Raw genomic sequence first — 21,494 nt, forward strand, 5'->3', positions numbered from 1 at the left:
GAACCTTGTGGTACCCCACTTGAGACATTCTTCCAACTGGATGTGCAGCTATTTACAACTTTGGGTCCGATCACTAAGCCAGTTATGAATCCACCTAACAGTTGCCTTATCCATTCCATACTTAGTCATTTTTTCAATAAGGATGGTATGAGATACTTTGTCAAATGCTTTGCTGAAGTCAAGATATACTATATCTACAGCATGATTCTGTCATAGAAGGAAATTAAGTTAGTCTGACATGACTTCTTAGTTACAAACCCATGCTGACTGTTTAATCACTTAATTCTTATCCAGATACTTACATACATGTTGTTTAATAATTTGTTAAAAGATCTTTCCTGGTATAGAAGTCAGACTCACCGGCCTATAGTTCCCTGAGTCCACCTTCTTGCCCTTTTTGAAGATAGGAACAAGATTTGCTCTTCTCCAGTCTTCTGGGACTTCGCCTCTTCTCCAAGACTTTTCAAAGATTATGGAGAGTGGTTCAAAAATTTCTTCTGCCATCTCCGTCAGTACTCTGGGTGTAATTCATCTGGACCTGGAAACTTGAATTCATTTATGTTAGCCAAGTGTTTCTTCGCCATCTTTCTGTTTATATATATCCTGGATTCTTCTATTCCTTCAATAGGACAGTGAAGATCAGTTGATGTTTCTTTTCCTTCTCATCCTGTAAAAATCCTATAGCATCTTTGACTTTTCTTTTACTTTTGACATATCCCCAAAATCCTTTTTTATTGCTTTTGATATCTCTTAATTAATTCTCAGCTTTAGAAAATCTGATTCATGCCCTGCAGTTTCTGCAGACAGCATTATATTCTTCTTTAGATATGCCTCCCTCTTTCCATTTTATAAACATTTTTTTTCTTCCTTTTTAGCATGTGTTTAAGTTCTGTGTTCATCCATCCTGGTTTCCTTAAATGCTTTGTATTTTTCCCTCTTTTTGGAATTGTTAATGATTGTGCTTTGAGAATCTCATTTTTCAAGATTTCCCATCCTTCCTGGACATTTTTGTCCTTAACACCTTCAAGACCCTGCCCTTTATCGATTTTTCATCCGTTTTTGCTCCCCTTCTTCCCAGAGCCATAACTTTTATTTTTCCGTCAATATGGCCATGTGAGCGCTTGTTTTTTGCGGGACGAGTTGTACTTTTGAATGACACTAATGGTTTTACCATGACGTGTACTTGAAAACGGGAAAAGAATTAGAAGTGCGGTGAAATTGCAAGAAAAGTGCAATTCCACACTTGTTTTTTGTTTGGCTTTTTTACTAGGTTCACTAAATGCTAAAACTGACAGGCCATTATGATTCTCCAGGCCATTTCGAGTTCATAGACACCAAACATGTCTAGGTTCTTTAGCTAAGTGGTGAAAAAAAATTCCAAACCCTGTTAAAAAAAAAAAATTGCGCCATTTTCCGAGACCCGTAGTGTCTCCATTTTTCGTGATATTGGGTAGGTTGAGGACTTATTTTTGCATGCCGATCTGACATTTAATGCAATGTTGCGGTGACCACGGGTGGCACTCATAGCAATCTGGCACTGACAACCATAGAGGTCTCTAGGAGACCTCAGGTTGTCATGCCAACACCCCGGTGACCCCGATCACGTGACGGGGGTCACCGGTGTGCGTATTTCTGGCCCAATGGCTGGAAGCACGCATTAAATGCTGCTGTCAGAGTTGGACAGCGGCATTTAACTAGTTAGTAGCCGTGGGCGGATAGTGATTCCGCTGCGGCTATTGCGGGTACATGTCAGCTGTTCAAAACAGCTGACTTGTCCTGGTAAAGATGTGGGTTCAGCGCCAGTGCCCACATCAAGGAAGGGGAGCGACCTCCGCTGTACTATTACAGCGGAGGTCGTGAAGGGGTTAAGGATATACAGCCATTGGATCCCTCCGATTCTCTTTCCGAGTCCCTTAAAATCTGCCTTTCTGAAATCTAACCTTGAAGTCTGAGTCTTCACAGGTCTTCCTCCTCTAGTTATCCAAAATTTTAAAATAGCATGGTCACTACCTCCTAGGGTCCCAGCCACTCTTGAGCCCCCGTCACACATAGGGATCTCGCTAGCGAGATCGCTGCTGAGTCACAAGTTTTGTGACGCAACAGCGATCTCAGCAGCGAGATCACTGTGTGTGACACCTATCAGCGACCGGCCCTCCTGCCGGTATCGCTGATCATTGTTGGAAAGCCCTGGACATTTTTTTGATCGCTGGTCTCCCGCTGGCCAGCAAGCATCGCTGCGTGTGACAGGTGGGAGACCAGCGATCAGTGTACCTTAGTTACCAGCACACTGATGCAGGGAGCTGGTAACCAAGGTACACATCGGGTTTCTAAGTGACGCGCGCTGCTTAGAAACCCGATGTGTACCTTAGTTACCAGCTCGCTGCAACAGGCGCTGGAAACTAACATACACAGCGACGCCGCGCGCTCGGCGTCGCTGGTGCTGATCGCTGGTGAAGCTGCCTGTTTGATAGCTCACCAGCGATCATGTAGCGACTCACCAGTGATCCTGACAAGTTGATATCGTTGTCGGGATCGCTGGTGAGTCGCTATGTGTGACGGGGCCCTTACCTCCTCAACCATTTCCTCCCTGTTTATAAGGATTAGATCCAAGGTAGCAGAAACCCCTTGTTTTCTCCCCTACCTTTTGTAAGATAAAGTTGTCAGCAAGAGAGGATAAGAATTTCCTTGATCTGTTAGTTTTGCCTGAGAAACAGTCCCAACAAATGTCTGGAGAGTTGAAATCTCCCATGACCACCATGTCATATTTTTTGGAGAACTTGGACATTTGATGCATAAAGAGTTCATCCATATCTTCAGCTTGCACAAGGCGGCCTGTAGTAAATGCCTACAATGGTGTCCTTTCCGTGCTCTCCTTGTATTCTTACCCAAACCGTTTTCACAGAACTCCCAGTCTCTGAAGCTTCAATCTCTGTGCAGATATATGCTTTTCTAACATAGAATTGATAAACAAGGAGGAGGTGTCGCATTGCGTTTCTTGCAAATAAGTTGTATCCTTCTATCCTTGTATTCCAATCATGTGCATCGTCCCACCAAGTTTCAGTGATTCCAATGACATCATATTTCTTCTCCTGTGTTAGGCTGGTTTCACACTTGTGTTGAGGAGGGCTGCGGATGGCAGCCTACTTCCTCCTTTTTTCCTCCGTGAAGCTCCACCCATGCTCTGCCTACTGCCGCATGCGTCCAGTGTTTCCCTGCGTACCTATCTTTAACATTTTGTACGCAGGGACATGCGTTGTATGCGAATGCGTCCGCATGCGGCGATTTGACGTGTGCGGTGACCACACATCAAATCGCCACATGCGGACACATCCGCATACAACGCATGTCCCTGCGTACCCAATGTTAAAGATAGGTACGCAGGGAAATGCTGGACGCATGCGGCAGTAGGCAGAGCGTGGGTGGAGCTTCAAGGAGGAAAAAAGGAGGAAGTAGGCTGCCATCCGCAGCCCTCCTGAACGCTAGTGTGAAACTAGCCTTTGTAGTTCCAATTCTCCTTGTTTGTTGCCCATGCTTTGTGCATTTGTACAGAAACATTTTAGTTTGTCATTGGTTTCTTTTCCTCCAATAATATTTTTATTATTTAGATTTTTTTTGTCTTTGTTCTTCCTTTCCACTTCTGATAGCAGAGTTCTCAATAGTATTTGTCAGGTGTATGGCTTTTTCTGGCCTTTTGCTTCTCCTTAACACATTGTTCTAGTTTAAAGCTCTCCTGATGAGTGTAGCAAGGTGACTTCCAAGTACATGTTTTCCAGTCTTCGTAAGATGCACCCCATCTCTAGCAAGTAGTCCATCGTATAGGTAATTCACTCTGTGATCCACAAATCCAAATCCTTGCTGACGGCACCATCGGCGTAGCCAGTTGTTCACCTGCAGAATCTTATTCCACCTCCTTGTTCCATGGCCATACACTGGGAGGATGGAAGAGACCACCTGCATTCCCATTTCTTTCACTTTCTTACTTAAGTTTTCAAAGTCACTGCATATAGTTTCCAGGTCCTATCTTGGTGTCATTTGTCCCCACATGTATTAGCAGGAATGGGTGGTCGTCTGAAGAGTCCTGATATCCTGTAAGACACATCATTAATTTGCCTACAATATCTCTGCAAACAGGAAGTCATTTTTTTTTTTGATTCCCAGAAGCCAACTTTCAGTTAGCTTTATTTCAAATGACAAAAAAAAAACAAAAAAACAAAAAAACAATGCAATGAAAAAACGCATCAAAAACGCAGGTGACCTGCCAGTGACCTCAGATGCATCAAATACTGAGCCATTCCTGATCGTGTTCACATACCCTTAGGGTATGTGCGCACGCTGCGGATTCCACTGCGGTTCCGCAGCGGTTTGGCCGCTGCGGACCCGCAGCAGTTTTAGCTGCGGGGTACAGTACCATTCAAATGAATGGTAAACAAAAACCGCTGTGTAGACGGTGCGGAAAAATCCACGGGGATTTCCTGCGGTTTTGAGACCGCAGAAAGAATTGACATGTCAATTCTTTCTGCGGAATCCGCAGCGGGTTCCTATCTCCACCATTGTGGAGATGGTGAATCCGCAGGACCAAACCGCAGGCTAAACCGCAGGTCTTTTGACCTGCGGTTTTATCTGCGGTTTTTGCAAAATCCGTGCTGATTAATCCGCAGCGGATTCCGCAGCGTCTGCACACACCCTTAGGGTACTTGAGCCTGTGATCATTTGATCGCTTGTACCATACATGTCTTCAGCTGAACCCTGGCCATCATGCCAACCCATCTGCACCCTGCGATATGGCGATGGGGGGGCCATGCTTCCCCTGCCAGCGTGCAATAAATGCTGCTGTCAGGTTGACGGCAGCGTTTAATAGGCTAGTGACCGCAGGCTCCTCTCCACCACCAGCTGTTAGAGGCTGATTATCAGTCATCTGCCAGGAAAGATGCCAGAAAACATATGATGCAAGCCTATGTCCTACGTCAGTAAGAGGTATTTTCCTCTTTCAGAAGTTTATTTTGGAAGCTGGGAAAAATAAACGAAAAGAAAACAAACAAGAGTATTACTTACCTTTCCCAAGTCCAAATACAGCTTTAGGCTGTATGCACACAGTGCATTTTTGATGCGCTTTTCCCATGCAGAAATGAGCCAAAAACGCTATGGAATAACTTGACAGTGTGGGAAACACCGGCACGGATGTTCTTATTGGCGGTAACGCTACCGCCGGTAAGACCGGTCGGTCAGAACACTGCGGGGTCATGCTGTCAGCGTGACCTGCAATAAAAAGATTACCGCAGGTCATCAGGTGTGGGCTGATGAGACTACTGCTCTCATCAGGCTACGTCTGCCGTCTCTGATAACAGTCACAGCAGGTGCCACTGATGGGAGACGTAGTCTCATCAGCCGATGCCTGTGCTCACAGTTAAAAGTAAAATAATTACTGTATATACTCGTGTATAAGCCAACCCACCTAATTTTGTCACAAAAAACTGGGAAAACTTATTGACTCGCGTATAAGGCGTGGCCCCAGGCAAGGGTGCACAGTGTGCCGCGGCCCCAGGCAAGGGTGCACAGTGTGCCGCGGCCCCAGGCAAGGGTGCACAGTGTGCCGCGGCCCCAGGCAAGGGTGCACAGTGTGCCGCGGCCCCAGGCAAGGGTGCACAGTGTGCCGCGGCCCCAGGCAAGGGTGCACAGTGTGCCGCGGCCCCAGGCAAGGGTGCACAGTGTGCCGCGGCCCCAGGCAAGGGTGCACAGTGTGCCGCGGCCCCAGGCAAGGGTGCACAGTGTGCCGCGGCCCCAGGCAAGGGTGCACAGTGTGCCGCGGCCCCAGATAGTGCTGCACAGTGTGCCGCGGCCCCAGATAGTGCTGCACAGTGTGCCGCGGCCCCAGATAGTGCTGCACAGTGTGCCGCGGCCCCAGGCAAGGGTGCACAGTGTGCCGTGGACCCAGGCAAGGGTGCACAGTGTGCCGCGGCCCCAGATAGTGCTGCACAGTGTGCCGTGGCCCCAGATAGTGCTGCACAGTGTGCCGTGGCCCCAGATAGTGCTGCACAGTGTGCCGTGGCCCCAGGCAAGGGTGCACAGTGTGCCGCGGCCCCAGGCAAGGGTGCACAGTGTGCCGTGGCCCCAGGCAAGGGTGCACAGTGTGCCGTGGACCCAGGCAAGGGTGCACAGTGTGCCGTGGACCCAGGCAAGGGTGCACAGTGTGCCGTGGACCCAGGCAAGGGTGCACAGTGTGCCGCTGCCCCAGGCAAGGGTGCACAGTGTGCCGCTGCCCCAGGCAAGGGTGCACAGTGTGCCGCGGCCCCAGGCAAGGGTGCACAGTGTGCCGTGGACCCAGGCAAGGGTGCACAGTGTGCCGCGGACCCAGGCAAGGGTGCACAGTGTGCCGCTGCCCCAGGCAAGGGTGCACAGTGTGCCGCTGCCCCAGATAGTGCTGCACAGTGTGCCGCGGCCCCAGGCAAGGGTGCACAGTGTGCCGCGGCCCCAGGCAAGGGTGCACAGTGTGCCGCGGCCCCAGGCAAGGGTGCACAGTGTGCCGCGGCCCCAGGCAAGGGTGCACAGTGTGCCGCGGCCCCAGGCAAGGGTGCACAGTGTGCCGCGGCCCCAGGCAAGGGTGCACAGTGTGCCGCGGCCCCAGGCAAGGGTGCACAGTGTGCCGCGGCCCCAGGCAAGGGTGCACAGTGTGCCGCGGCCCCAGGCAAGGGTGCACAGTGTGCCGCGGACCCAGGCAAGGGTGCACAGTGTGCCGTGGACCCAGGCAAGGGTGCACAGTGTGCCGCGGCCCCAGATAGTGCTGCACAGTGTGCCGTGGCCCCAGATAGTGCTGCACAGTGTGCCGCGGCCCCAGATAGTGCTGCACAGTGTGCCGTGGACCCAGGCAAGGGTGCACAGTGTGCCGCGGCCCCAGGCAAGGGTGCACAGTGTGCCGTGGCCCCAGGCAAGGGTGCACAGTGTGCCGTGGACCCAGGCAAGGGTGCACAGTGTGCCGTGGACCCAGGCAAGGGTGCACAGTGTGCCGTGGCCCCAGATAGTGCTGCACAGTGTGCCGTGGACCCAGGCAAGGGTGCACAGTGTGCCGTGGACCCAGGCAAGGGTGCACAGTGTGCCGCGGCCCCAGGCAAGGGTGCACAGTGTGCCGCGGCCCCAGGCAAGGGTGCACAGTGTGCCGCGGCCCCAGGCAAGGGTGCACAGTGTGCCGCGGCCCCAGGCAAGGGTGCACAGTGTGCCGCGGCCCCAGGCAAGGGTGCACAGTGTGCCGCGGCCCCAGGCAAGGGTGCACAGTGTGCGGTGGCCCCAGATAGTGCTGCACAGTGTGCCGTGGCCCCAGATAGTGCTGCACAGTGTGCCGTGGCCCCAGATAGTGCTGCACAGTGTGCCGTGGCCCCAGGCAAGGGTGCACAGTGTGCCGTGGACCCAGGCAAGGGTGCACAGTGTGCCGCTGCCCCAGGCAAGGGTGCACAGTGTGCCGCTGCCCCAGGCAAGGGTGCACAGTGTGCCGCTGCCCCAGGCAAGGGTGCACAGTGTGCCGCTGCCCCAGGCAAGGGTGCACAGTGTGCCGCTGCCCCAGGCAAGGGTGCACAGTGTGCCGCTGCCCCAGGCAAGGGTGCACAGTGTGCCGCGGCCCCAGGCAAGGGTGCACAGTGTGCGGTGGCCCCAGATAGTGCTGCACAGTGTGCCGTGGCCCCAGATAGTGCTGCACAGTGTGCCGTGGCCCCAGATAGTGCTGCACAGTGTGCCGTGGCCCCAGGCAAGGGTGCACAGTGTGCCGTGGACCCAGGCAAGGGTGCACAGTGTGCCGCTGCCCCAGGCAAGGGTGCACAGTGTGCCGCTGCCCCAGGCAAGGGTGCACAGTGTGCCGCTGCCCCAGGCAAGGGTGCACAGTGTGCCGCTGCCCCAGGCAAGGGTGCACAGTGTGCCGCTGCCCCAGGCAAGGGTGCACAGTGTGCCGCTGCCCCAGGCAAGGGTGCACAGTGTGCCGCTGCCCCAGGCAAGGGTGCACAGTGTGCCGCGGCCCCAGGCAAGGGTGCACAGTGTGCCGCGGCCCCAGGCAAGGGTGCACAGTGTGCCGCGGCCCCAGGCAAGGGTGCACAGTGTGCCGCGGCCCCAGGCAAGGGTGCACAGTGTGCCGCGGCCCCAGGCAAGGGTGCACAGTGTGCCGTGGCCCCAGGCAAGGGTGCACAGTGTGCCGTGGCCCCAGATAGTGCTGCACAGTGTGCCGTGGACCCAGGCAAGGGTGCACAGTGTGCCGTGGACCCAGGCAAGGGTGCACAGTGTGCCGCTGCCCCAGGCAAGGGTGCACAGTGTGCCGCGGCCCCAGGCAAGGGTGCACAGTGTGCCGCTGCCCCAGATAGTGCTGCACAGTGTGCGGTGGACCCAGATAGTGCTGCACAGTGTGCCGTGGACCCAGATAGGGGTGCACAGTGTGCCGCGGCCCCAGGCAAGGGTGCACAGTGTGCCGCGGCCCCAGGCAAGGGTGCACAGTGTGCCGCTGCCCCAGGCAAGGGTGCACAGTGTGCCGCTGCCCCAGGCAAGGGTGCACAGTGTGCCGCTGCCCCAGGCAAGGGTGCACAGTGTGCCGCTGCCCCAGGCAAGGGTGCACAGTGTGCCGCTGCCCCAGGCAAGGGTGCACAGTGTGCCGCTGCCCCAGGCAAGGGTGCACAGTGTGCCGCTGCCCCAGGCAAGGGTGCACAGTGTGCCGCTGCCCCAGGCAAGGGTGCACAGTGTGCCGCTGCCCCAGGCAAGGGTGCACAGTGTGCCGCTGCCCCAGGCAAGGGTGCACAGTGTGCCGCTGCCCCAGGCAAGGGTGCACAGTGTGCCGCTGCCCCAGGCAAGGGTGCACAGTGTGCCGCTGCCCCAGGCAAGGGTGCACAGTGTGCCGCGGACCCAGGCAAGGGTGCACAGTGTGCCGCGGACCCAGATAGTGCTGCACAGTGTGCCGTGGCCCCAGATAGTGCTGCACAGTGTGCCGTGGCCCCAGATAGTGCTGCACAGTGTGCCGTGGCCCCAGATAGTGCTGCACAGTGTGCCGTGGCCCCAGATAGTGCTGCACAGTGTGCCGTGGCCCCAGATAGTGCTGCACAGTGTGCCGTGGCCCCAGATAGTGCTGCACAGTGTGCCGTGGCCCCAGATAGTGCTGCACAGTGTGCCGTGGCCCCAGATAGTGCTGCACAGTGTGCTGTTATGAATGAGTCACCGTAGGAGGCAAAAGCACTTATACAAGCTAAGTCCAGAAAACCAGAGAAGTTGGCAACTATCAGATTGCAGACCCCTGAACCTATCAACACAACTAGCAGTAGCCGTGGGGGGTTCCTACGATGCCCTAGACCCCTCGATCACAGCCGGAGAAATACATAGGCCTAAAGAAAGAAAGGGGAAATCTAAACTGCCCCAGAGCAGACCCCAAAGCAATAGGCAGCCCCCAACATATAATGACGGTGAAGCAAGATGAAAATACTAACACAGACAGAAAGATAGACTGAGCAAAGACGGGGCCCCAAAACTACCTAGATAGGAAAGGAAAGGAAGGCTGCTGTCTGCAATCTGCAAAAACCCTATCAAAGACATAAGCCAACCAGCTGATATGAAAAAAGGCCCTGAAGCAGCTAGGCTTCAAAAACTGAATCAGCACTCAGGTATTTTCAGAAGACAGAGCTAAATGAATTCAGCACACCCCAGCAGGGAATGGCAGAAATCCAGAAAAACAAAGCAAAAACAAAGTCAAAGCACAAAAGCAAAAGGCCGAGCAGCAAACTTAGCTTTGGAGGAGCAGGAATTCAGACTGGTCTCCAAGGATCCCACAGAGAAATCACCCGCAGGGCAGAAGGGCGTCGGCAGCATTATATCCAGTCTGTAACTCCAGTCACAATCATCAGCCTCAGGTGTTTGACAATCAGGCTCACTACCTTTCTTTACCAGAAGAGGGAGTTCCTCGGGCCTCAGTAATGAAGGGGAAAATGAACTCACAACAGTGTGCCGTGGCCCAAGATAGTGCTGCACAGTGTGTTGTGGCCCCAGATAGTGCTGCACAGTGTGTTGTGGCCCCAGATAGTGCTGCACAGTGTGTTGTGGCCCCAGATAGTGCTGCACAGTGTGTTGTGGCCCCAGATAGTGCTGCACAGTGTGTTGTGGCCCCATCATGTTGCTGCTGCTGCCTCCATTACAAAAAAAAACAAACAAAAAAAAAACTGTATACTAACGTCCTGCTGCTCATCAGCGTTGCCGGCTCTGGAACGGGGACAGGTGAATATGGCTCCCCCCCGTTCATACTCACCCCCCTCCTGGCGCTCGTCTCTGCAGCACAGCCCCTGCTTGTTCCATGTTCTCGGCTCTTCCTGCTTCAGCGGTCACGTGGTACCGCTCATTAAAGTAATAAATATGCGCATATTCATGAGTTTAATGAGCGGTACCACGTGACCGCTGAAGCAGGAAGAGCAGGGGCGCTGAGAACATGGAACAAGCAGGAGGGCAGCAGAGAAAAGCCAGGAGGGGGCGAGTATGATCTCTGACCCCCCGGTATATGACTCGTGTATAAGCCGAGAGGGGGACTTTCAGCCCAAAAAAATGGGCTGAAAATCTCGGCTTATACACGAGTATATACGGTACATATTGAAATAAAAATAAAGAACCCATTATACTCAAACACCGAATCTCCGATGCCCTCATCTCCTTGAAAAAAAAAGTAAAATAAACCACCATATACTCACCTGTCCACCGTAGTCCACGTAATCCCAAGTGTCCCACGGCAATATCACATGTAGAACGGTCACATCGGGAGATGTGTCTGCTCTACCCGTCGATACACTGACAGCAGGTAATCGCTCCCGCAGTGTATCACTGAACTGCCACGAGAGTTCATTGGAGTTCATCGGCTGATCAGCTCTGGTGCTCCCACGGCACCGCTGCGTGAGAACTTTTTCACGGCAGCTCAGTGATACACTGCGGGAGCGATTACCTCCTGTCAGTTTATCGCCGGCCGTCTTTGAGAGCAGTCACATCAGTGACTGCTCTCAAAGTCATCAGGATCGTTGTGGGACATTATGGATTATCTTCTCTGCAGACAGGTGAGGAATATCGTGATTTATTATTTTATTTTTGCTGTAGGAGACGATTGTTTTGGTAGATTGGGCGTTCATCGAGTAAGGTTTAATTAAGATACATTAAAGGAGTATATGTCATTATTTCAAATAAATGTGTTTTTATACGATAGGACTATAGGGTTATTAATGGATAGGTGTCTTATTGACGCCTCTCCATTACTAGCCTTTGGGCTTGATGTCACCTGACAATCCAAAGGTGACAACCCCACAAATATCAACCCCAATTGCCAACTCTACAGGGCAAGTGAGAAGAGCAAGGCTAAATGCCAGATTTGGCGCATCTTATAGATGTTTAGTCTGGTAGGGGGCCAATATACATGGCCCCTTCCTAGGCTATTAATATCAGCCCGCAGCTGTTTGCGTAGCCTTTGCTGGTTAAATTTTTATAGGGGGACCCTCTGTCAACTTTTTTCTGGGGTCCCACTGTAACCTAGCCAGTAAAGGTAAAGCAAACAGCTATGAGCTGATATTAATAGCCTGGGAACCCTTATGGCTATTGGCTCCTTCCCAGATTATTAACATCAGCCCTCAGCTTTCCCTCTGCTGGTTATTAAAGTTATGCAGGAGCCCACACAATTTTCTTCATTTTTTCTTTTAAAATTAACAGTTGCCATTTGGTTACAGCATATGTAGGTTCGTTCTGTTAACGCTCCTACATAAGCTGGTGACAATGTGTGTAGGTTTGTGTAGATATGTTTGTGTTTACCGTATATAGTATATACTCGAGTATAAGCCGAGATATTCAGCCCATTTTTTAAGGCTGAAAGTGCCTCGAGTCATATACGCCAGGGGGTCAGCGGGGGAGTCAGATCATACTCACCCCCCCTACTGGCATGGTTTCTGCAGCCCCTGCTTCTCCCAAGGTCTCCGATGCCTGTGTTCAGTGGTCACGTGGTACCGCTCAATAAAGTCATGAATATGCGCATATTCATGACTTTAATGAGCGGTACTACGTGACTGCTGAAGGAATGAAGATCTGCCGAAGACCGTGGGAGAAGCAGGGGCTGCAGAGACCGTGCCAGGAGTGTGTAAGTATATGCGACATTCACCTGTCCCCATTCCACCGCTGCTCTATCCTCTGCCTGTGACATTCAGGTCAGAGGGTGCAATGACTTGGTTAGTGCGCGCCCTCTGCCTGAACAGTCACTGACAGAGGATCGGGAAGACAGAGCGGCGTGCGATGGTGGAACGGGGACAGGTGAATATCTCAGGTGCTGGGGCCCTGAGCCAGCGGTGACACCGGCACCTGGCCCCCATAGCGCCCCGGTGTCCCCACCTGCTCAGAACACCGGCACCTGGCACCCAGCGACGAGAGGTGAGCAAGACATTTTTTTTTATTCAAAGCAGCATATGGGGCCATAACTTTTATAGAGCAGCATGTGGGGCATAATCTATGGAGCATGTTATGGGTCAGCATATGTGGCAGCATATGGGGCATCTTATGGTGCAGCATATGGGGCAGCATATGGGGCGTCTTATGGTGCAGCATATGGGGCGTCTTATGGTGCAGCATATGGGGCGTCTTATGGTGCAGCATATGGGGCGTCTTATGGTGCAGCATATGGGGCGTCTTATGGTGCAGCATATGGGGCGTCTTATGGTGCAGCATATGGGGCATAATCTATGGAGCATTTTATGGGGCAGTGTTATGAATGGGTCACCGAGGAGGATAGCAGGCCCAGGCTAAGCCACAGAAAACCAGAGAGGTTGGTAACTAAGCGGATTGCAGACCCCTGATCCTATCCGCACAACTAGCAGTAGCCGTGGAGCGTACCTATGATGATCCTAGATGCCTCGGCACAGCCAGAGAGCTAACTAAGCCTAAAGCAAGAAAGGGGAAATCTAAACTGCCCCGGAGCAGACCCCAAAGGTATAGGTAGCCCCCAAACATATATTGTCGGTGAGACAAGATGAAAACACAAGCGCAGACAGGAAAATAGACTGAGCAAATAATGGGGCCCACACTGACTAGACAGGACAGGAAAGGAAAGACACTGTCTGCAATCACGCAAAAAAGCCCTGCAAAAGGTCCAACACACCTGATGCACAAAAAACACTGAAGTCGCACGACTTCGCCCCCATTATATCAGCACTCTGGTATATTCTGAAAGCAAAGCAAAAAGAGACCAATATAACAGGGGACAAAACAAACTGGCAAAAGAAGTAACATATGGGTGGTGATTCAGCACAGCCCCAGCCGGAGCTGGCTGACCCGCACAAAGCAGAGATAGACAAAAACAGATCAAATGCAAACAGAATAGCAAATGAACCACTTAGCTGAACCATGCACGGACAGAGCAGGAGACATCAGACCTCAGAAGGCACAGGAAGAAAATCACCAGCAGGGATAGAGGGAGTCAGCTGTCTTAAATCCCAATCAGAAACCCCAGATCTCCAATCGTCCTCCTCATTTGGGGGCCATTTCTCCATTAAGAGCTGTAAAAGCTGGTTGTGCAAATAATGTTAATGGTACACCGTCCTTCACAATAAGCTGTATGAGCTGTCTTTTAGACATATCTGCTGTCATTGTTACAGTAACTTTGTCACTTACAAAATATCTTGTTAATGATGTTTGAGACGCTCTTTCCTCCTCCTTTGCCTGGCAGGAAGTGTTAGTCTGTGTGCTACCCAGCTTTCATTCTTTTTGGTACAGATAAGATATGGAGACAGATATGGATAAATGGATAGATAGAGCAGATTTCTAATCTGCTTTTGATATTGAAAACATTATATATGAGCTCAAAAACCTTTCAGGTGATGCGTTATTTAAAAATCTGATCGGCTTTTGCAGCTGAAAAACGTATCCACAAAAAACGCAGCAAAAATGCTGTGTGTGAATGTAGCCTTAGATCAGGAATAGCACAGCCATTTATAGGGCATTTCATAACTTTCCCAAATTCCTATGAAAAAATATTCAGCACATTCTGCATTGTACTGTACCCAATTTATTATATATTTTAGGAGTTGGTCGATTTTATACCGACTCCACCAAAATGAGCACCGACTCTGACTCCACGACTCCGACTCCACAGCCCTGGCATAATCTAAGGAGCATTTTATGGGGCAGCATATGGAGCATAATCTATGGAGCATAATCTATGGAGCATTTTATGGGGCAGCATATGGGGCATAATCTATGGAGCATATGGGGCATAATCTATGGAGCATCTTATGGGGCAGCATATGGGGCATAATCTATGGAGCATTTTATGGGGCAGCATATGGGGCATAATCTATGGAGCGTCTTATGGGGCAGCATATGGGGGATAATCTATGGCGCGTCTTATTGGGGAATAATCTATGGATCATCTTATGGGGCATAATCGATGAAGCATTTTATGGGGCCATAACCTTTATGGAGCAGCATATGGGGCATATTCTATGGAGCATCTTATGGGGCCATTATTAAACTTTGTGCAGCATTATATGGGATGTACAGTATGTTGTATGGAGCATCTTATACCTTTTCAATACTAAGCCTAGTGGTGCTTGGTGTCAATGACAGCTGCTGACACCAAGCCCTAATCCCATTACCCTGATGCCACTGCATCAGCATGAGAAATTACATCACAATTAAAAAAAACAACAACTTTATTTAGCTCCAAAAACGCACATTTTTTGCCATAGCGTTTTTCCTGCCAAGAGATGCAGAAACCTTGCAGAAATTTCTGCAAGCAAATACTCAACGTGCACACATAGCCTTATCCCAATACCCCCGTCTTTGTTTATCTGCAAAATTGAAATTGCTGGTGCCAATCAACAAGGTTAGAGTGTTCTGTGTGGGTAGCTAGCAAGAGCTACAGAATTTACTGCTAAAAACCGGGGCAGCAGTGGTGAGTAGATGCTGGACCCTGGAAGGGCCAAAAATACTTGGATTTGAATTACCATATGTGACTAGAGCAGCTTGCAAGAGTTTTTTGAAGAACAAGAAAAAAAAACGTGGGTAAATAGCGTTACATTGAGGTCAAGCTGCCTTACTAAAAGTATGGCTAACAGGAGCTAAAGCACCATGCAGCATTGTTAAGCCATCTACTTGCAGGAGCTAAGGCACCATGCAGCATTGTTAAGCCATCTACTTGCAGGTTAACTCTATAATTGCAGGCAAATAGTATTCAAGATGACCATTTCCTCTAAGATATTATTGTGCACGCAATCCTATCAGTACGTCAGATTTCAGTCCCAGTGAATGGACACTTATCTTATACAATTGCTGTTGAGGCATAGAGAGGGCGCATGGTTAGTGATCCACTAGACCAGTGGTTGGCAATTAATTTTCCCAAGAGGCCATATGAGAGACAGTGACTGTTGGAGGGCCAAACCAGTAGTCAAATTAATTCTTCACAATATTATTACCATAATTATTTATATTAACGTTGATTCCCCACATACTGTATACTGTGTGTGCCCACTCATAGCCTACTATATACATACAAATATCCCATACACATGCGGGGGTGGGGGACAAAACACACACACACCCCATATTCAGTTCTCCCCTGTTCCTCAGTTTCTCCGCTATTGCACGCCAAGTCAACAGCAGCGTGATGAAATCACATCACATCTGCTGCCTCACACGCCTTTTGGTGGAAGATGGAGCCAGCAACCCCATCCGCTACCAATGTATTCACAACCGTCTGCATCCTGAGAATGCGGATAGCGGTGACAGCGGATAGCACGGTGCGGCACATAGGCCATTGTTTCAGCCCATTGGCTGTCTCGGTCCACAGGCCAGATGGCTAGATGTGGACTGCAGTTTTTCCAGGTCTGCACTAGACAGTTTTCCTAATAGTACACACTGTATATTCAGCCCCAAATATTGCATTTTAAAGATCTGCTTGGATTCACCCATATTTTTGTAGGAACGTCATTGGATTTTGACAGCATTTGATTGAGGGATCCATGCCTATACTCACCCTCACTCCGCTCACTACAGCCACTGATTGACTGCAGCCTTTCATTCAAACAGAAATTGGCCCAGAATGTGAAGGCAAAAGCAGATGAGCAACTGATTGGTTGCAGCAGTCCCATAGTGGTCCCCTGTCAAATGTTGATGCCAGAGGCACGTGGAGGATGCAGCAGCAATCGCGAAGGAATGCTGTTGGAGGAAAGTGTAGATGTGTGTTTTCTTACACCCCACTCCCCATCCTTTAATGTATATTTTTTAAAGCAGGGGTGGGTAACCTTTTTTCTGCCAAGGGCCATTTGGAATTTTATAATAGCGTTCGGGGGCCGTACAAAATCATCAACTTAAACATTAGCCAACTATATTTATTCAAACATTTAAATAACTCCCACCTAATGTGATGGCTGGAATTACTTCTTTGGTGAGGCATGCAATGTTGGGAGGTATTGATGATGTTGCTACTCGCAACTGGTTTTCTAAGGCCTCTTTCACACTTCAGTTTTTTACAATCAGTCACAATCTGCCAGGTTTTGAAAAAAACGGATCCTCAATTATTTTTTGAGGATCCGTTTTTTTCCCCATTGACTTCCATTATTGGCGGATTGTGACGGATTGCCGTCCGTTGCATCCGTTTTTTTGCGGATCCGCCAAAAGTTGCTGTCCGTCACCATCCTCAAACATTTGAAAACGGACCTTGCAACGTTTTTTTCTGTGGCGGATCCTCCAGACAGTTTTAACCCGAAATCTGGGGGTCTCTCTCTCTCTCTCTCCTTTTCCAGGCTGCGATTCCTTTAAAATTCTTCATTTGTCGGATCCGTCAAAAAAACGGACGGGTGGCATCCGTTGTCATCAGTACTACAACGGATCCGCCATCCGTCCTTTTGGCGGATTATAACTGATGCAAAAAACTGAAGTGTGAAAGAGGCCTAAGTTTGCATCAGTCAGTCATGAGCGAATCCTGCCCGGCGCCTGCACACTGAACCCCACTAAACTTTAATTTTCCCAGCAGCATTATGGTTTATGTCATGGAGGTGGCGCCGTTCGGATTCAGTCACCATCTGTGTATGAGAGCAGTGGCTGTAACTGCAGCCTTCCACACTGACTGACAGCTGCTCTGCATTGGAAACCGTATGTGGGGGGGGGCCCAGTTACAGCCGCTGCTCTAGATTTACAAAGCCGTGACTGAACACTGCCGGGAGGATTAGAGTTAATTTCCTTCCAGCTGTGGGGTTTTATATGCAGGAGCCAGGCAGGTTCAGAACACTACTAACCTGCAGATTAAACCAATTTCTGGGGTCTGAGGTATACAGCACATGGGAAGTACAGGGGACCTGAGGTATGCAGCATGTGGGTGGTACACGGTGCCTGAGGTATACAGCACATGAATGGTACACAGGACCTGAGGTATAAAGCACATGGGTGGTACACAGGGCCTGAGGTATACAGCACAAGGGTGGTACATCCCTGCACAGTAGCAGGGTACATCCCTGTATATTAGTAGCTTGCTTCCAACACATTTGTAAATATTACACCTGAGCAGCTGAATTGCTGTACTAGAGACCATGCAGTGGCTACAGCAGGACCTCCACCATCATCACCACCACCACCATTTCCTCTGCAGTATAAGGTGCCCCCCAATTACTACCAGGAGCGTGACCTTCCCTGGAGGACCTTAGTGATAGCAGGGATGCAAGGAGGTGCCGAGTACAGATGATCCCTTCTTCTGTGGATCAGCCACTCTCCGCTCCGAGCAGTCACTGCCACAATTACCTCAGCACATGCTACAGAACCGGGGGCTCGGCTCCATTACACGCTGCAGGGCACCGATTGTGCTCGGCTAGTAGTCCGGCTGCCCTCCTAGCCTAGCAGCATACCTGCAGACTTTCTACTCTCCATCTTGCTAGCTCTCTTGCCGGCTCCTCCTACAGCAGCATACAGCCTTTCACCAAGCCAAGCCTTTCCGGAGTGTGGCATGCCAGGAATTGCAGTCTCTGCGGTGTCATTCTTCTATGACACACAGATCGGACACAATACCGTGCGCACCTCTGAAGAATTAAAGGGCCCACGGCCAAAAAACAGGCAAAGTAGCTGCGCGCCCCACCCCTGTTTTAAAGGAACCGCATTAGCTTTATCCACTGCAGACATATCAATGACTGTCCCACTCATTTGAATGAGTCTTAGGGTGCTTTCACATAGCATTCTGTGTCCCTGTTGGGGTATAGGTTCGAAATCTCCCACAAAATGGGGTCTGGACGTACAGATGTGTGAAAAAGTGTTTCCATCGCTCCCCCTATTTCCTATTCTTTTGCATGTTTGTCACTCTTAAATGTTTCAGATCACCAAGTGAGGCTAGGTTCACATTAGTGTTCGGCTGAGCTGCGCACTTCTTCCGTTTAGCTCCACCTACTTCTGCATGCATCCTGCATACCCATCTTTAACATTGGGTACGCAGGACACAGCGCAGCCGAATGCTAATGTGAAACCAGCCTGAGTTAACGACCGCTAATACACCTTTTAACGGCGGCAGTTAAGGGTACTACTTAAACCACAGCAATGCTTTTTAACGGTGCCGAGAATTAAGGTTGTAGCGCCCCCCCAGCATCAGAATTTCTCCAGGGTCTCAGGTACCGGTGGTAGCGGAGACCCCAGAGAACATGATTCGGGTCAGTTTTACCGACCTCAGTGTTGCGATCGCCGTTATTAACAGTATAAGGTGACTTTAGGGGTGCAGTTTTTTTTTTAGAATGGTGTCACTTCTGGGTATTTTCTGTTATATTAATCTACTAAACGCACTTCAAATGTGAGGTAGTCCAAAAAAAAAAAAAAAAAAAAAAAACGTAATAAAAACACCAAGGTTACTTACCGGTAGCCGGTTTTTCCGGAACCCAGGACAGCACACCTGAGAGAGGTGATCCGTCCAGTCAGGACAGGAACCCTACTGAAGATAAAAGAGCGGTACCTCTCCCTCGCTTCAGTTGGTTTACAAAGCATGAGAGGCCCCTCTGGTTAGTACACATGGGAAAACCATCACCACATTATATCAACTAAGACACACAAACTATAGCGCACACCAAAGGAGTGATAAGGGGGGGGAATATACGGGTGCTGTGATGGGTTTCGGAAAAACCGGTTACCGGTAAGTAAAGATGGCGTTTTCCCTTCCCCCCATGACAGCACATCTGAGAGACTTTTGTAGAATGAAACACCTTAGGGAGGGACCACCGCTTGCACCACCCTTCTACCATAGGTTAGGTCAGCAGAGGATAGATCTAGCCGGTAGTGTTTGAAAAAGGTCGAAGGTGAGGACCAGGTAGCGGCTTTACAAATCTGATTAATCGATACCTCAGCCTTTTCTGCCCAGGAGGTAGCCACGGCTCTGGTGGAGTGAGCCTTGATGCTATCAGGAACCGGAGCGCCACTCGCAGAGTAGAATAAACTAATGGCCTCCCTGATACATCTGGCAATGGTACTTTTAGCTACCCGGTAACATTTTCTGCTACCCTGGAAGGCTACAAATAGGGACTGATCTTTCTTCCAGTGACTAGTCATGGACATGTATTGCAGCATGGACCTCCTCACATCTAACCTATGGAACTTATGCTCCCCCTGGATTCCTAGGATTATTAGAAAATGATGGCAAGGTAATCTCTTGACTCCTATGGAACTTAAGGACTACCTTGGGGAGATAGGCCAAATCTGGTTTTAGAACTATCCTGTCCTCAAAAATTTGAGTATATGAAGGGCATATAGACAGGGCCTGTAAGTCGCTCACCCTACGGGCCGATGGTAAAGCTACCAGCAAAACTGTTTTGAGTGTGAGTAACTTTGGTGATAACTCCTGCAATGGCTCAAAGGGGTCTCTGTTGTGAGTTCATTCTCCCCTCCGTCACTGAGGCCTGGTGAACTCCCTATTCTAGTGAAGGAAGGTAGTGAGCCTGATTATCAGGCACCTGGGACTAATGAAGACGATTGGCTGAGTGGAGTCACTGACTGGATTTAAGGCAGCCTACGCCCTTTCTGCCCTGCGGGTGATTTCTTTGTGGACTCTTGGACTCCAGTCTGATTCCTGCTCTCCTAAAGCTAAGTTTTCTGTTTTGCATTTTTGCATTTAAGATTTGTTTTTCTTGCTTTTTGGATTCTGCCACTCCCTGCTGGAGTGTGCAGTGTTCCGTTAGCTCTGTCTTCTGAAAGTACCTGAGTGCTGATTTAGTTTTTGAAGCTTAGTTGCTTCAGGGCCATTTTTATATCAGCTTGTTGGCTTTTTTCTCTGATAGGGTTTTGGCAGATTGCAGACAGAAGCCTTCCTATCCGTTCCTATCTAGGTAGTTTCTGGGCCCCGTCTTTGCTCAGCCTGTCTTTCTGTTTGTGTAAGTGTTTTCATCTTGCTTCACCGTCATTATATGTGGGGGGCTGCCTATTGCTTTGGGGTCTGCTCTGGGGCAGTTAGATTTTCCCCTTTCCTTCTTTAGGCCTATGTATCTCTCTGGCTGTGATCGAGGGGTCTAGGTCATCGTAGGAACCCCCCACGGCTACTGCTAGTTGTGTTGATAGGTTCAGGGGTCTGCAATCTGATAGCTAGCATTCCTGTTTTTGCCTCCTACGGTGACTCAATCATAACAGAGTCACCCGCCCAAACCGCAGATCCTGGGGTACTCAATAGCAGGAAAGAATTGTTTAAAAAAAAAAAAAAAAGGAGTTTGTATATTCTTTCCTCTATATCTCTGAGGCCGTAGGGGGAATTTTTTTTTTTTCTCTCAATGGAGATAAAGCAAGTGTCTGATCGTGTGGAGCAGCTCGCTGCTGAAGTGCGAGGAATTTCCGCCTATCTTGCTCGTTCACATGCTGTTGAACCAAAGATCCCCACACCTGATGTATTTTTTGGGGATCGATCTAAATTTTTGAGTTTCAAAAATAATTGTAAATTATTTTTTGCTTTGAAGCCTAACTCGTCAGGGAGCCCCGCGCAGCAGGTTAAAATTGTCATCTCTTTGCTGCGCGGCGATCCCCAGGATTGGGCGTTTTCTTTGAAACCAGATGACCCTATTCTGACTAATGTGAACGCATTTTTTCAAGCCTTGGGGTTGCTGTACGACGAACCTAATGCTATTGATCAGGCTGAAAAGACCCTGTTAGCGCTGAACCAGGGTCGAGAATCTGCAGAGTTGTACTGTCAAAGTTCCGAAAGTGGGCGGTCCTTACTACTCAGAAGGGTTTGTCAGAAGCCGTAAAAGATACTATGGTGGGATTTCCTGTTCCCTCTGGTCTGGACGATTCTATGTCTTTAGCCATTCAGGTTGATCGGCGTTTACGTGAACGCAGGATTACACGAGAGGTGTTGCCACCGGTTGAACAGACGTCTGAACCTATGCAATGTGATAGAGTTTTGTCTAAGGCGCAACGTCAGGAATTCAGAAGGCGCAATAAGCTGTGTTTTTTCGGTGGAGATGCCTCACATATTATTTCTGTTTGTCCTAAACGTGAGAAACGCTTTGCACACACGTTTTCTGTTG

At 50.0% G+C, this 21,494-nt stretch overlaps 1 protein-coding gene across 2 annotated transcripts in view; it reads right to left on the minus strand.

The window, feature by feature from the left end:
- GNPDA1 (glucosamine-6-phosphate deaminase 1) overlaps window positions 1–21,494 on the minus strand; it is a 78,643-nt gene that overhangs the window by 45,013 nt on the left and 12,136 nt on the right. The window contains exon 1 of one of the 2 annotated variants that reach the window (XM_073582837.1): window positions 17,859–17,877. The exons of the other annotated variant lie outside the window; for it this stretch is intronic. The gene's annotated coding sequence lies outside the window, so the exon portion shown is untranslated. Of the gene's footprint in view, window positions 1–17,858; window positions 17,878–21,494 lie in introns of those variants that run through there. 2 annotated transcript variants of the gene reach the window in all.

This window comes from Dendrobates tinctorius, unplaced genomic scaffold, assembly GCF_039654945.1.
Source record: "Dendrobates tinctorius isolate UK_male_01 unplaced genomic scaffold, ASM3965494v1 ptg000001l, whole genome shotgun sequence".
Taxonomy (NCBI): domain Eukaryota; kingdom Metazoa; phylum Chordata; class Amphibia; order Anura; family Dendrobatidae; genus Dendrobates; species Dendrobates tinctorius.